The following is an 18,127-nucleotide window of genomic DNA, read 5'->3' as shown; positions in this document are numbered from 1 at the left end:
TTTCCGCAAATGCTTCTTCGATGTGGAGGTTGACCAGCAGGGCTTTAGACTGCACCCCTGCCGTACACCCTTTTTGATATTTTTTTATCATGCTTCTCTCACCATAGCTTATATTTACTTTGTCAAAAAAAATTCGACATCATCAAGAAATAGGTTGAGGTGCACTTGGGCATAATAAGGCGAACTTTTTTTTTTTACTCTATAGGCAGTGGTGAAGAGTGTTTGAAACATTCATTTATTTCTTGTTTAATACCTTCACCCATCTGAACGGGATTTCAGCAGTGGTCTGTGCAACATTTCCAAGTCTGCAGACGAAGGAGGTTGTGGAACCGACGTAGTGTAGATGCATGTCAAGATCAACGCATTGTGCAAGCAACGCTGGCCGATCGAACATCGGAGTCCATGTTGTACCGGCTGTGTCATCAGGGACAAATGGTACCCGTCTGCTTATCCCTATTTTCAGGCTGCCACTAGCATGACACCGCTAAGCATAGCTACTCTGGTGTCATGAAAGAGTTCACTGGAGAGTGTAAGGGCGCTCTGTCGTCTTCAGTGACGACTGCAGCTTCTGTCTGCATGTGAATGACGGACATACACGTGTATGGCATAGACCTGTTGAGTTGCCTCTTCCATGGTGTGTTCTCCCACGACACACAGATCTCATCCTGGACTCATAGTTTGGGTTGCCATAAGTTACAATTCGCGGTCACATTCGGTATTTCTGCAGAGTGAAGTAACCAGTGCTCACAACATTGCACAGGCTGGTATTTATGTGCTACTGCAACAACAGGGGCATGATTCTTGGGATTGTCTATCGCACGATGCCATTCGGCACCTTCACGGTCGTTTGCATGTGAAACACACGCCTACGTTACCGCCAGAGGGGAAGAGTATCTGGTCACCGTTTACTGTTGCGTGAGTGTTTCATTTGATGTATTCCTACAATGATGACCGAGCCGTGCTGCGGCTCGCGTTGGTGCCGTTGCTAGGTTGGCATCGTTTAGTTGGTATAGTTACAGTTGTCGTCTTCTTCTTGCGTTCATTGGCGCCAGTCCATTTTCAAGCGTTGTCTGTCTGCTAGTGACAGCAACGGCTGTTATCGATATCTAGTAACGGTGGTACTATTTTTGGGGCGACGTTGTGGTGTTTCCGTGTCGTGTGTGTCGGCAGTTCGGTTGGGGACGGAAGAGCAGCCAGGTCCGAGCAGCGCGAGAAACACGCCGAGACCACTGGTGGCACGCATGCACTGCCGGATGGAAGGGCTGTAGTCGCGAAGGGTACAACATCGTTGTCAACCGGAGCCAGGAAGTTTAAGTTGAGTGGACCTTAATTCAAGAAGTGAAACCTCCACCATTGTGAGATCTCCTCATTTTCTTGCGTGTTGCTGCTCGCGGTGTCGCCGAGATGAAGAGCAGCGAGTGGAGCGTTTGGGGAAGGAGAAACCTAATTAGCCTTCCTCCATGTCTTATTATTAATTGTTGCATTCTATATGTTATTATTTGGTATTTTTCCTGCCTAGTGGCCGCTAACGCCCCAGGTACCTGCCCTGGAGCTTAGTGTATGTTTCTTACTTTTCCTCGCCTACCCGCTGCTGTCCGGTAAGGCTTTCTTGATTTGTGGGCCTCCTGCTCTGGTAGTAGTGGTTCCTTTCTGCTAGCGGATGCTCTTAACACCGGAGTCTGAAGACGTAGTGCTGACCGTCGGTTCCGGCTTGGTTGTATTATTCCATCGTTGCATTGGTCAAGTTATGTAGAATCGGCAAATCATTATTGATTATGTGTTTAAACTGCCACTAGTCTGAGTTACCACCTCGTGAAGTGAATGCAACTCTTGGCTGCCTGTCTCATCACTTGCGAAGTTTTGAGGGACTTTCCCAGGTCGATCCTTGGAGCAACGTCTGCCGCCCCCCCTCTCCTCTTCTTGGTTTGATCAGATTTTATGATTGTTTGAAAAAAAATTAAAAATTATAACTGTAATTTCAAGTTTGAAGATGTTTAACTGGTTCTTAAAAGATTGCTATTCACGCCTTCAGACGTGAGACTCTTTTCAAATTATTACTATTGGGGCCTTCAGCCGAGATATAGGTTTGAATTTGTTGTCATTAAGGCCTTCAGCCGTGGTACACTTCTTAATTTACTGTCACCTGTTTTTTTGCTGTTGTTTCCAAATAGAGTGTACGAGATTGAAAAATAAACTAACCAACAGCAATTGATTACGGCCCCGTCCACAATCGTAACCCAATCCTGCCTTTCTTGGTACCAGGTCTTAATGACCGACCTCTCACCTAGTATGCATTACGTTCGTGCATAAGTTCGTAGCGTTTTTGTTTTGCATGTTGGTATTCCGGTTGCTATGGGTTTATTTATCTATTGTCGTTTTTTATCTGTAATTCAGTGTTGCTTATTTGAGTTGTCATTTCGTCATTCGGAGATAGTGAGTCGAGCTGCGGACGCTAGAAGACGGAGTGCTTAGCGGAGAAATCTGTACATTTCCGACGAATTCCTCTGTTTACATGCAATAGAGGGAGGGGTGACAGCAGCGGAGACAGCCAGAAATATTTTCGAGATAATGCCACTGGACAGAGAGAAAAAGGTTTTCTCGTTTTAAGGAGGATCGTTTTGACATTGGTGCTACTTCATGTTCAGAAAGACCTTCGGGATTTGATGGAGATCGTTCAAACGACTAATCCACTAGGATCTACGACAGCGTACTCGAGAATTGCCAATGTAGTGAACTGTGATCATTTCACCATTGTGCCGGCCGCAGTGACCGAGCGGTTCTAGGCGCTTCAGTCTGGAACCGCGCTACCGCTACGATCGCAGGTTCGAATCCTGCCTCTGGCATGGATGTGTGTGATGTCCTTAGGTTAGTTACGTTTAAGTAGTTCTAAGTTCAACGGAACTGATGACCTCAGATGTTAGGTCCCATAGTGCTCATAGCCATTTGAACCATTTTTTTTCACCATCGTGAGACATTTGTATGCAACGGGGAAAGTTCAAAAATCAGTTGTATGGGTACCGAATGCTCTAAACCAAAATGACAAATATCAGCGGGTGGCCACCTGTGGATCTCTACTGCTCCTCATCAACTGGCTCGTGAACAACACCGACCATTTCAATCCTCTATCGTTACTGCTGACGAGAAATGGTGTCTTTATGCCAACATAAGGAAAAGAAAGGAATGAATAAGCCCAAACAAAGCAGCAGCTCGCCGTATAAAGACCTGCGTGCATCCACGGAACATAATGTTACACACGTGGCGGACCAGAGACGGTGTGGTGTACTACGAATTGCTTTCCAGAGGTGTAAGATCACTGCCGACGCAGTACAAGAACATCGACCATGAAGACTGTATGAACTGACGCTACTTTAGGATAAAGTCCAACTGTATTCTGTTAGACTGAGCCAGTCGTTGTGGCCGAGCGGTTCTAGGTGCTTCAGTCCGGAACCGCGCGACTGCTACGGTCGCAGGTACGAATCCTGCCTCGGGCATGGATGTGTGTGATGTCCTTAGGTTAGTTAGATTTAAGTAGTTCTAAGTTCTAGGGGACTGATGACCTCAGATGTTAAGTCCCATAGTGCTCAGAGCCATTTGAACCATTTTGTTAGACTGACAAAAAGCTCTAGACAGCAGTTGGGTTGGGACGTCATTCCTCACACCGTATTCACGTGATCTTACACCCTCAGATTTTCACCTCTTCCGCTCTCTATCGAACAACCTTCAAGGATGGAAATTGCTTTCCGACCATTGCTTGACGAGTTCTTCGCCTCTAAACCATGTGATTAGCACGATCGCGAAATCGAAAAGTTACCCTAGTGTTGACAGACTGTTGTAAATAGCGAATGGGAATATATTATTGATGACTAAGTTCTCTGTTACGTATATCTCGCCCGCATCTCGTGGTCGTGCGGTAGCGTTCTCGCTTCCCACGCCCGGGTTCCCAGGTTCGATTCCCGGCGGGGTCAGGGATTTTCTCTGCCTCGTGATGGCTGGGTGTTGTGTGATGTCCTTAGGTTAGTTAGGATTAAGTAGTTCTAGGGGACTGATGACCATAGATGTTAAGTCCCATAGTGCTGAGAGCCATTTGAGCCAACGTATATCTCTTGTGTTTAATAAAACTTACGGAAAACCCTGCGTACTTGCCTTTTTTCCGGCAGTGTATTTTTCTGGACGATTCAAACATCCTGCTCCATTTTGAGTTCTCGAAAGCTTTTCCTGGGTCGGCAAATTCAGTGAAGTCTTCTCTCCATTATGAAGCTTAACGTGCCTTACTCCTTCCTGTAGCCACACTGGTCGTCGACTAACGGCTCCTCAATTTTCTTTTCCTAACTGCACCAGCATTCTGTACTCCTGGAGCTCCGGCGCATGCTAAACAAACGCGTATCGACAGTAGGGGTGTGTCGGTGTGCCTGCCGGAGGCTGTTTGCCTGGTACGGCTCGCGGTCCCAGGAGGTCCACACACAATGGCTCGCGCCATCTGGTGGCCAGCTGCGGCCCGGCGCTGGTTACACACGCAAACAATGCCGCCGCAGCCACATTTAATTACTCTGCCGCGGGTTATTTAATTTGTCGATACCTCCCGGTGACAAGTAGGTCGCCGCCTCGCGCGAGAGCCTCAAGCGTTACCGGCACAGCGCCGCAGGCACCGTGTGACGTCACGGCAACAACACACTCCCCTACTGTCAACAGTGACAAGTTTCCCACGCCGTACAACATCGCCAGATTTTGAAAATCACTGCAGTTGGTGCTTCGCCAAGTTCCTGAACCAACCATTATGTACTGCACGCCGAAGACTTTTAACAGTGGCTTATTTACGTTTTATGGAGCTGCCACGTGTTTAATGTGTTTCCTAAATTTGTTCACAAAAGAAGATGAAGTAAATATTCCAGAATTAGAATCAATAACAACTGCCAACATGCGTAACTTAGAAGGAGATATCCTCAGAGTAGCGAAGCAGCTGAAACACAAGAGAGGCAAGGCTTCTTGTCCAGATTATACAGGGTGAGTCACCTAACGTTACCGCTGGAGGTATTTCGTAAACCACATCAAATACTGACGAATCGATTCCACAGACCGAACGTGAGGAGAGGGGCTAGTGTAATTGGTTAATACAAACCATAAAAAAATGCACGGAAGTATGTTTTTTAACACAAACCTACGTTTTTTTTAAATGGAACCCCGTTAGTTTTGTTAGCACATCTGAACATATAAACAAATACGTAATCAGTGCCGTTTGTTGCATTTTAAAATGTTAATTATATCCGGAGATATTGTAACCTAAAGTTGACGCTTGAGTACCACTCCTCCGCTGTTCGATCGTGTGTATTGGAGAGCACCGAATTACGTAGGGATCCAAAGGGAACGGTGATGGACCTTAGGTACAGAAGAGACTGGAACAGCACATTACGTCCACATGCTAACACCTTTTTATTGGTCTTTTTCACTGACGCACATGTACATTACCATGAGGGGTAATCCGCTGAATTACAGACCCATACCCGAAACGTCGATTTGCAGCAGGACTTGCGAACATATTCTGTGTTAGAAAATTACGAGTCACCTGGAAGAAAACGATTTATCAACAAACAGCCAACATGGATTCAGAAAATATCGTTCTTGTGAAACACAAGTAGCTCTGAGCACTATGGGACTTAGCAGCGGAAGTCATCAGTCTCCTAGAACTTAGAACTACTTAAACCTAACTAACCTAAGGACATCACACACATCCATGCCCAATGCAGGATTCGAACCTGCGGCCGTAGCGGTCGCGCGGTTCCAGACTGAAGCTCCTAGAACCGCTCGGCCACTACGGCCGGCCCTCACGAAGTAATGAGTGCTGTCGAAAGGGGTGTTGAACTGATTTCATGTTTTTAGATTTCCAGATGGCTTTTGACACCGTTCTCCACAAACGACTTCTCATTAAATTGCGTTCCTATGGAGTGTCGTCTAAATTGTGTGGATTCATGATTCCCCCTCAGAAACGTCGCTGCCCGTAATAATCGATAGGTCATCCAATAAAACACAAGTAATATCTGGCGTTCCGCAAGGAAGTACTACATACCCCCTGTTGTTTTTGACATACATAAACGATTTAGCAGACAATCTGAGGAGTCCTCTAAGATTCTTTGCAGATGATGTTATGTAATGTCATCAAGTGATCAAAACGAATTGCGGAATGATTTGGACAAGATATCCAAATGGTGCCAAAAGTGGCAATTGACTTTAAATCAAGAAAAGTGTGAAGTCATTCACAAGAGCACTAAAAAGAATCCGCTAAATTTCAGTTACACAAATCATACAAATCTAAAGGCTGCAAACTCCGCTAAATATTTAGCGATTACAATTACGAATAACTTAATTTGGAACTATCACATAGATAATGTTGTGGGCGATTTGTAGGCAGAACACTTAGAAAATGTAACAGGTCTACTAAATAGACCGCTTACACTAAGCTTGTCCTCTTCTGGAGTACTGTTGGGGAGTCGGAGATCCGCATCAGATAGGGTTGGAGGAGGACATCGAAAAAATTAAGGGGCAGCTAGTTTTGTACTATCGAGAAATTGGGCGAATGAGTGCCGCTCTTATTTTATACGAATTGAGGTGGCAGGCATTAAAACAAAGGCGTTTTTCGCTGTGGCACGATCTTGTTATAAAATTTCAATCACCAACTTTCTCCACAGAGTGTGAAAATATTTTGTTGGCGCCCACCTACATAGGAAGAAATGATTACCATAATAAAATAAGAGCAATCAGAGCTCGCACGGAAAGATTTAAGTGTTCGTTTATCCCGCGCGCTGTTCGAGAGTTGAACGGTAGAGAAGCAGCTGAAAGGTGGTTTGATGAACCTTCTGCCAGGCACTTAATTGTGATTAGCAGAGCAATTACGTAGATATAGATTTATCGATATTTTGCTTTCGCCTTGGAGGAAATGACTTTCCTGTATGCGTATCGCTCCGGTCTTTCATTCGTATCTGAGGAAAACTACTTATCTGTTTAATAGAGGAAATAATTGCCCTTCAAAAGGAATTTAGGTTTAAATCACTTGGCACTGAAACTTTCTGGCAAAGAAAAACTGTGTAACGAACAAGGAATTGAACCTTTGCCTTTCCCTCACAGTTGTGAGGGTGGGCCTTGAATTGCGTTCTGAAGCTCAGTAGGTAGATAAGTTGCCGTGAAAGGCAAAAGGTTCCAACTTCGAGTCCCTATCCGGCATACAATTTTTTACCTTCCAGGAAGTTTCAGATCAGCGCACACTCGGCTGCAGAGTGAATATCATTCTTGAATCACTTGGCGATGGTCCATCAGCAAGATTGGTGTACTCGGAATAATTTTCCTAACATAACATTTCATAATTTTCACAAATTTTTCCGTCCTTATTGTCAGATTTTCAGTCACGAAAACTGCCATCGCCAGGAGAGCAGTGTGCTGACCACATGACCCTCTGTATCTGCGAACGGTGACGCCTCAGGGTTTAGGGTGACACGGTGGCCGATCGGTACCGATGGGCCTTCAAGGTTTGTTCGGACGTTATTGTTATTGTTGTTGTGTCCTACACTGATTTCTGCAGTTTTTCACGCAGTGTTGCTTGTCTGTTAACACTGACAACCCTACGAGAACGCCGCTGCTCTCGGTCGTTAAGTGAAGGCCATCGGCCACTGCGTTGTCCGTGGTAAGACATAACGCCTGAGCTTTGGTATTCTCGGCACACTCTTGGCAATATGGATCTCTGAATATTTGATTCCCCAACGATTTACGAAATGGAATGTCCCATGCGTCTAGCTGCAACTACCGTTCCGCGTTCAAAGCTTTTAATTCCCGTCGTGCGGCAATAATCATACTGGACACCTTTTACATGAATCACCCGAATAGCAATGACAGCTCCTCCAATGCTCTGCCCTTTTGTACCTTGTGTACTCGATACTACTGCCGTCTGTGTATGTGCATATCAATATCCCGTGACTTTTGTCACCTCAGTGTAGATGTAGAAAGAGATTTCATTCATCTCTCTGCTACGTTAAATTATTAACGGTGAAGCACAATTTCGCTCCTTGTCCGAGTTTGGATTGTTCTGGGCCTTCCTTTCTGCGGGTTGCAATTTTCACTGAAGCCAGCGCATATTACATTCGTGGGAGGAGAGTAATTCGGCTGGAGGCGCACAGAGCACCAGAGGCAGTTGCTCAGCGTGCGCGGGGAAGCGTTGCCCGACCCATAACTGATGGGGCGGCGCCCCGCCCACCCTGGCAGCCCATCAGCGTCCAGAGCCGCTTCGCTCCACTCCACCGCAGACGGATCGCCGCAGCGGCACCCGATTTCTCACCAAACGCCTCCTTGCTGCTGCGCTGCGGTCGCCTCCCCGGGGTCACGCCAAGGCTCTCCGGTCTTTAGCAGCAAAAGCCCAGCACGTTACCCACTGTGTACTCTCTTATACTCACTCTTCTTTCCATTTTCGGTTATTTGTTAATCTTTTGTAAGAGGGATTGTCTTTTTGATTTTTGTAAGTTGTCAATGTGCACGTCAGAGAGAGAGCAAGTCACTGTTACACAATCTTTGGTCTTGTTGAGGCACAGTCTTTGCCTCTGCGCAGTCTGATACATTCTTAGTTGAAGTATGACAGATGATGGACGCATTTAGTAATGCTGTGTTGACTTCTGATTGTATCTGTCAGATGAAGAATGATTTATTGTTAAGGACAGCAAGGTTGAATTTGATGTACACTACTGGATATTAAAATTACTACACCAAGAAGAAATGCAGATAATAAACGGGTATTTATTGGACACATATATTATACTAGAACTGACATCTGACTACATTTTCATGCAATTTGGGTGCATAGATCCTGAGAAGTCAGTACCCAGAACAATCACCTCTGGCCGTAATAACGGCCTTGATACGCCTGGGCATTGAGTCAAACAGAGCTTGTGTGGCGCGTACACGTACAGCTGCCCATGCAGCTTCAACACGATAGCACAGTTCATCAAGAGTAGTGACTGGCGTATTGTGACGAGCCAGTTGCTCGGCCACCATTGACCAGACGTTTTCAATTGGTGAGAGATGTCGAGAATGTGGTGGTCACGGCAGCAGTCGAACATTTTCTGTATCCAGAAAGTCCCGTAGAGGACCTGCAACATGCGGTCGTGCATTATCCTGCTGGAATGTAGAGTTTCGCAGGGATCGAATGAAGGGTAGAGCCACGGGTCGTAACACACCTGAAATGTAACGTCGACTGTTCAAAGTGGCGCCAATGCGAACAAGAGCTGACCGAAACGCGTAACCAATGGCAACCCATACCGTTAACGCCGACTCTAACACCAGTATGGCGATGACGAATACACGCTTCCAATGTGCGTTCACCGCGATGTCGCCAAACACGGACGCTGTAAACAGAACCTGGATTCATCCGAAAAAATTACGTTTTGCCATTCGTGCAGCCAGGTTCGTCGTTGAGTACACCATCGCAGGCGCTCCTGTCACTGATGGAGCGTCAAGGGTAACCGCAGCCATGGTCTCCAGGCTGATAGTCCGTGCTGCTGCAAACGTCGTCGAACTGTTCGTGCAGAGGGTTGTTGTCTTACACACGTCCCCATCTGTTGACTCAGGGATCTAGACGTAGCTGCACGATCCATTACAGCCATGCGGATAAGATGCCTGTCATCTCGACTGATAGTGATACGAGGCCGTTGGCATGAAGCACGGCGTTCCGTATTACCCTCCTGAACCCACCGATTCCATATTCTGCCAACAGTCATTGAATCTCGACCAACGCGAGCAGCAATGTCACGATACGATAAATCGCAATCGCGATAGGCTACAATCCGACCTTTATCATCACAACAACGCCCGTCAACTGCTGTTTGTGTATGAGAAATCGGTTGGAAACTTTCCTCATGTCAGCGCGTTGTAGGTGTCGCCACCGGTGCCAACCTTGTGTGAGTGCTCTGAAAAGCTAATCATTTGCATATCACAGCATCTTCTTCCTGTCGGTTAAATTTCGCGTCTGTAGCACGTCATCTTCGTGGGGTAGCAATTTTAATGGTTAGTAGTGTACACTCCTGGAAATTGAAATAAGAACACCGTGAATTCATTGTCCCAGGAAGGGGAAACTTTATTGACACATTCCTGGGGTCAGATACATCACATGATCACACTGACAGAACCACAGGCACATAGACACAGGCAACAGAGCATGCACAATGTCGGCACTAGTACAGTGTATATCCACCTTTCGCGTCAATGCAGGCTGCTATTCTCCCATGGAGACGATCGTAGAGATGCTGGATGTAGTCCTGTGGAACGGCTTGCCATGCCATTTCCACCTGGCGCCTCAGTTGGACCAGCGTTCGTGCTGGGCGTGCAGACCGCGTGAGACGACGCTTCATCCAGCCCCAAACATGGTCAATGGGGGACAGATCCGGAGATCTTGCTGGCCAGGGTAGTTGACTTACACCTTCTAGAGCACGTTGGGTGGCACGGGATACATGCGGACGTGCATTGTCCTGTTGGAACAGCAAGTTCCCTTGCCGGTCTAGGAATGGTAGAACGATGGGTTCGATGACGGTTTGGATGTACCGTGCACTATTCAGTGTCCCCTCGACGATCACCAGTGGTGTACGGCCAGTGCAGGAGATCGCTCCCCACACCATGATGCCGGGTGTTGGCCCTGTGTGCCTCGGTCGTATGCAGTCCTGATTGTGGCGCTCACCTGCACGGCGCCAAACACGCATACGACCATCATTGGCACCAAGGCAGAAGCGACTCTCATCGCTGAAGACGACACGTGTCCATTCGTCCCCCCATTCACGCCTGTCGCGACACCACTGGAGGCGGGCTGCACGATGTTGGGGCGTGAGCAGAAGACGGCCTAACGGTGTGCGGGACCGTAGCCCAGCTTCATGGAGACGGTTGCGAATGGTCCTCGCCGATACCCCAGGAGCAACAGTGTCCCTAATTTGCTGGGAAGTGGCGGTGCGGTCCCCTACGGCACTGCGTAGGATCCTACGGTCTTGGCGTGCATCCGTGCGTCGCTGCGGTCCGGTCCCAGGTCGACGGGCACGTACACCTTCCGCCGACCACTGGCGACAACATCGATGTACTGTGGAGACCTCACGCCCCACGTGTTGAGCAATTCGGCGGTACGTCCACCTGGCCTCCCGCATGCCCACTATACGCCCTCGCTCAAAGTCCGTCAACTGCACATACGGTTCACGTCCACGCTGTCGCGGCATGCTACCAGTGTTAAAGACTGCGATGGAGCTCCGTATGCCACGGCAAACTGGCTGACACTGACGGCGGCGGTGCACAAATGCTGCGCAGCTAGCGCCATTCGACGGCCAACACCGCGGTTCCTGGTGTGTCCGCTGTGCCGTGCGTGTGATCATTGCTTGTACAGCCCTCTCGCAGTGTCCGGAGCAAGTATGGTGGGTCTGACACACCCGTGTCAATGTGTTCTTTTTTCCATTTCCAGGAGTGTATATATTGAAAGGTGAAAACAATAAAAGTGCATGACTTTTAGGGAAGAAGTCTGAGGTAATACTGCATCACTGCGCAACTAGTTTGTTGGAATGATTATTGGCAGATACTTCGTTCACTCGCTCAGAGCTGAAAGAAAGACCACCTCTCTTCCCTGAGTCATGCATTAACATATCAACTGATTAAGCTATTTGCTTTTCTTAGAAATTTTATGTTAACATTTTTTCTTTTTAAATCATTGTTCAATTTTTTAAGCTTAGTATTGCTCAAACTAATGTTATGAGGAGATCATGAGAAGTTTTACTCTCTCTTTTTGAACACATACTTCATTCTAAAATAGTTTTCTTGGATTGGTTGTTGGTTGTTTTGTGGAAGGAGACCAGACAGCGAGGTCATCGGTCTCATCGGATTAGGGAAGGACGGGGAAGGAAGTCGGCCGTGCCCTTTGAAAGGAACCATCCCGGCATTTGCCTGGAGCGATTTAGGGAAATCACGGAAAACCTAAATCAGGATGGCCGGACGCGGGATTGAACCGTCGTCCTCCCGAATGCGAGTCCAGTGTCTAACCACTGCGCCACCTCGCTCGGTAGTTTTCTTGGAATAGCGTTTCGTAAGAATAGTTACTCTCACCATCCCACAGCTTAAAAAAGGTTCAACGTTTCGCATTGGCATGTTGCACCATATGGTATGCAACAGTTTGAATATTGTTTGCCGACCGATGTGACCGAGCGGTTCTAGGTGCTTCAGTCTGGAACCGCTCAACTGCTACGGTCGTAGGTTCGAATCCTGCCTCGGGCCTGGATGTGTGTGATGTCCTTAGGTTAGTTAGATTTAAGTAGTTCTACGTTCTAGGGGACTGATGACCTCAGATGTTAAGTCCCATAGTAATTGGAGCCATTTGAACCATTTGCGAGCGCAGCTGTGGGTAACAACTAGTTCTAAAATTAATTTCTAGTAACAGTAACAGTGTAAGTAGGCTGTTTATGTTTTCTCTATGTAAGTAGGCTGTTTATGTTTTCTTATTGGCAACGTTACGTAGCGCTTAATATGAAAATCACTGGCTGTGCTGTGTGCAGTCTGTGGCTAGTTTGCATTATTGTCTGCCATTGTAGTGTTGGGCAGCGGCAGCTGGATGTGAACAACGCGTAGCGTTGCGCAGTTGGAGGTGAGCCGCCAGCAGTGGTGGATGTGGGGAGAGAGATGGCGGAGTTTTGAAATTTGTCATGAACTGCTATATTTATATATGATGATATCAAGGTAAATACATTGTTTGTTCTCTATTAATATCTTTCATTTGCTAACTATCCCTATCAGTAGTTAGTGCCTTCCATAGTTTGAATCTTTTATTTAGCTGGCAGTAGTGGCGCTCGCTGTATTGCAGTAGTTTGAGCAGCGAAGATTTTTGTGAGGTAAGAGATTGGTGAAAGGTATAGTTTAATGTTAGTCAGGGCCATTCTTTCGTAGGGATTTTTTGAAAGTCAGATTGCGTTGCGCTAAAAAATATTGTGTGTCAGGTTAAGCACAGTCTTGTATAATTGTTCAAAAAGGGGAAGTTTCATATGTCGACCCTTAGCCGAGGATACCTCACTGGGATCTTCTGATTTTTTGTTGTAGTTTGTGTAATTAGTGTAGATTTTGTTTATTGCTAGCGCGTAATTATAGAGAAAATCTCCTTTGTAGTTGCAGTCTTTCATTGTTGTACAGTAAAACAGTTGTGGCATGCATGTAGATTTGTACCAAGTATTTCGCAGCTGCAATTAACTAGATATTATTTTCAGTGTCATGTTAATGTGTTCTCTTATTTTTGCTCTTCAAATTGTGCTTTTCTGTGTTGTCGTGTGAAATATTGTGACAATAACGGCGTGTGAAACACGTAATACTAGGCTCCAAAGTAAACTGAGAAATGACAGTGAAAATGAAAGCAGTGTGTTAGCGCCACCGAGTAATGAATTAACTGATGTTCAAAGTATTAATTTGGTAATTGTGCATAGGGAAATGGAGCGGGCTGCAAACAATGGTGTAGACAGTGAAACAGGTAGTGAACAGGGAAGCATTATCGATCGATCGGTCGGCAACAGCTCGCCTCAGGAATCCGAAATGACAGGACACAATTTCGCAAATACTGTAGATTCAGGTTTTGGGTTATCACCGTTTTCTCAAATAAGTCAAGACGCATTTTCTGCTTGTCAAAATGTGAATGTTGCCGGTGCAAATGCACTGCCGAAAAGCGTAGAGAAACAGATTCCAGACACTAATACATTATTATTGCAATTAATGCAACAAATGGAACAAAATCAGAGACAAATGGAACAAAATCTCAAAAAGTTAGACACAGTGGAACAAAATCTCAAAAAGTTAGACACAATGGAACAAAATCTTCAAAAGTTAGACACTACACTTGAACAAACACGTGAAGATTTAACCACTGAGTTACATAACATCGAATCGAAATGTCAAAAGGTCTGTAATGACATAAAAACACAAATTTGTGAGCATTTTCAACCTATTTTTTCGCGGCATGAAAATGCATTACAGAATCACGAAGCAGCCATAAAAGAACTGCAAATTATTGCTCATGAAAATCATGAGACCTTGCAAGCTAAAATTGACTCAGTTGCATCTACCGATTCGGTTACGCAACTTGCAAGAACTCAGGAAAACTTAAAGGACACTGTAGATACTCTGAAACTTGGTTCAGAAAAACACACTGAAGAAATAAGTACACTATCGGAGAAAGTAGCCGAACTTTCGGATCAGGTCACTAACTTATCTACAAAGGTAGATGATGATCTGAATGACACAAGACCCGTAGCCTTCACTGACACAGAAGAGTGTGAACAAATAAGAAAATTCAAACAAAATCAAAATCAAATCAATACACAGTACAAAAGAGAAATCCGGGAAGTACAAGATCAGCTGACACAGGTAATACAAGAATTACGTATTTCAGAGGACACTGGCGCTCCAACACGGGAAGAGGGACTTAGAAACACGGAAAAGCCGCAAAATAATAACACAGGGCATTTCGGAAGTTATGAAAGAAATTGGCAATGTGCACCGAATTTTGAGATGGAACCGCCGAAACGAAGTAACAATGACCGACATGCGACTCGCCGACATGACGATTTTGACTATAAGCTGTTCATTACTACACGTAAATTCAAAACGTTTAAGAATTCTGCCAACGACATTCATCCACAAGCATGGCTCCATCAATTCTCTCATTGTTTTCCTCCAAACTGGTCGTTAGAACACAGATTAGAATTTATGTGTGGCTATTTAGAGAATGAACCAGCTGTAAGAATGCGATCGGTCATTCACGATTGTCACAGTGAAGGAGAATTTTACCATGCCTTCCTCTCAGCGTACTGGTCTCAAGCTACACAAGACCGACTAAAACATAGCATCATAATGATGAAACGTTTCGAACAATCTGAATTCTCCAGTCTTGTGAAATATTTTGAAGACATGTTGCACAAGAATCAGTACCTGTCAAACCCATACAGCCCCTCAGAACTCATCCGCATTTGCTTAATCAAATTACCTGAACATTTACGACACATTATTTTGGCAGGACGTTGCAAAGACGACATTGAAGCTTTTCAGGGACTGTTACAAGAATTGGAAATTGACACTGACAATCGCGGAATGCGGAAACAGGAACACAACAATTACAGGTCACATCCGTCACAATTCCGCGATGAAAGAAATAATAACTGGACACGTCAAGGCTATTCTTACAACGCAAATCGTGACCAAAATAGACACCACCCATACGACAACCGTTGGCAGAGTAATAATAGTTACAGAGAAAGATCGCATTTCCGTAGTAATGACTATCACAGAGACAATCAGAGAAACAGACAATATGGGAACCAAAACAAGTATCATCAAGGGAGGCAGAATAACTTCAGACGCAACAGTTCGGCGCAGAGTTACGATTCAGGGAGAAATTCTCCACCACATGACCGACAAACAAGAAACTATGTAAACTACCGACAAAACGACAGACGTGAATTTCATCAGAACTGGCGGGATTCTAACAGAGCTGGGCCCTCTCGTCACGGTGAATTTGTAGAAGTTAGGTCTCCTAATCCCAATAACAACGCGCGGCAACAAAGAGACAGACAATGACTCGCGCCGCAGGCACCCACGTGCGCCGGCTGGCTCAGAGAAAAATAACATTGACGCTAACCCTGTGAAAAATTCCAGTATTCTTTACCGACGTATACTGCATGATAATTGCGTTCAAGCTGAAATTCTGAGTACTTTGAAGAGTAAAAGATTGTACCACATTTCACATGTAAAACCGATTATTGAAAGATAATCTGCTTTTTAACTTTGTCTTTGCCATAAAACGTTTCACTTCACGTTACTAGTATGCTTTAGAAACTGTTAACATGCAACAATGTTTGAAGTTAAATATCCAGTCTAGAACCTAGGGAACATTTTTAAACAGAAATTACGAATGCATTGTTATAGTGAACAGACGTCACAGTGTTATTGTGTGTGTACATTCTTGCTTGTTAGTTGCACGATTACGTAACGACTATAAGGCTCACATACTTAGAACATATACCTGCACTGCTAATGAGATTTTAATGCAACATTTTGGGGTACTTGCAGATACATTATGGATTCAAGGTGCTTTCTGAGAGATACCAGGTGACACAGTGGTTAGTTTATTTGACAGCTACACGACTATATCACGACGCTACTAATGTGTGACACAATTTACCTTGTTGCTTTTGCAGTGTATCTGTTTTATATCTGCACAGTTTTTCTGAATTCTTCTGGAAAGTAAAACATGTTTTAATAGTAACTTTTGTGGTATAGCTACAATGAGACAGCCTTTTCCATAGCACAACAATACGTTACAGCACAGTAATTTCTTCATCACAACAATAAGCATAATAACTATGATATCTATACGCAAAGCATTTCACTTTTGTTTATCATGAGGTAAGTACATTGACTTCTGCAGAACTTAGCTTTCGGAGGACGATAACTACGACACTTCCACAGAGATTATGTTACAAGACGCACAGTTTAGCGCTACAGTACACGTATTTGAGTGATTAATTTTGTACTTAAAACATTTATTTTTAAAGATTTTTGAATTACAAAGAAAGTTTTCCGTGATACATTTCATTCCATTGCTGTAATCTGTAACACCTGAGGGTATAATTACATTAATCCTCAGGGGGGTACACGCCTACTTTGTGTACCATGTGTTTGGCAAGCACAAGGAGCCCTAGCTAATATGGTATTTGCTTATACAACTTTCCACTTCGGTACCATATTTCTCTAACACACAATTACACAGCTATCTGATTATTTGACAGAGAAACAAACATTTTTTTTTTTTTACTACGTCAGTGACAGATGTTTACGCAATTACAGAGTTGGATAACTTCACACTTATGAAATTGTATTTTGTCTGTACTTAGTGAACTGTTCATATTTTTTTGGAACCATTGTGATACTATGAGAGCTTTGAATGATATATTTGGTAAGGGGAATGATATATTTGGTAAGGGAGCATGATTTTAAAGTACGTTTGAGGCAGATGACATTATTGAAATGAGCAGAGAATATTTTTTTAGGGTTTGAAATTATTGCAGAAAGCTACGACGATTTTGAGATTTGACTGAGGTGTTATGATGCTATTTTTACGACGACGATGTGTATTATGCTGCTGAGGTATGTTTATGATTAATAGGCTGAGACTATATGAGTTATTTGATTATGCTTCATATTTATAATGACGAAATATTGACGAGTGTCGATGGATACGTATATGTGTAATAAGGTAAGGAGTAATGAATAGTGGGTAGGGACTCTTGACTTGTGAAACAGGATGTTGGAAACCAAGAATCGTACTTTAGAATTATGAAATGTGTGTGTATATGCGTGAATGTATTACAATGCAGACAAAAATTTTTTTGGACACTGTTATATCAATAGGGTTTTGCTTCTACAGATTTGGAACGCTAATTCTTGACCTGTGAAATATTTTTATGTGAGACTGTCACTGTAGCGGAAACTGCTGTCGTAAATATTTCCGTAAGAAAGTTAAGTGACCACCTGCACGTAATGCGTCGTGGGCACCCAGCTGTGTCGGACGCCTGGAGAGAGGGCCATTGGCGGGTGCCTTTCAGAGCACAGGAAGGAAAAAAAAAGGGAGGCCATTATCCTTGCCATTGTCATTCCTTTAGAGAAAGCATCGCAAATCCGACACGCTAATTACTTGGAAACATATTGTACTTTCTGATTTTTACTGAAATGCCTAATGAAATGACAAGAAATAGTTTGTCTACACACCTGACTATGACTACTGTCTTTCTAGATGAGAGATTTTTTTACTACTTATGAAATGCCACATGACTATTGAACGATGTTCTTACGCTTTGCTTTGTACATAGTTGCTTATTTCATTTGATATCTAGTTTCTAGCTGCACTGCAGCATTGGTTAAAATAAAATTTTATAGATGTACTAATATAAATATTTTCTGTCTACAGATCGAGTATATAATAATTTTTTTCAAAAAAATGAGGGAGCACAAAGCGACATTTACCTTCACAGGAACTGCATTCATAATTTTCTTTTCAAGTACTTGGTAATTTCTTTTGTAGAATAAATTGTGATGCAGCACT

Source organism: Schistocerca americana, chromosome 4, assembly GCF_021461395.2.
Source record: "Schistocerca americana isolate TAMUIC-IGC-003095 chromosome 4, iqSchAmer2.1, whole genome shotgun sequence".
NCBI lineage: Eukaryota > Metazoa > Arthropoda > Insecta > Orthoptera > Acrididae > Schistocerca > Schistocerca americana.
This window is presented reverse-complemented; position numbering follows the sequence as displayed.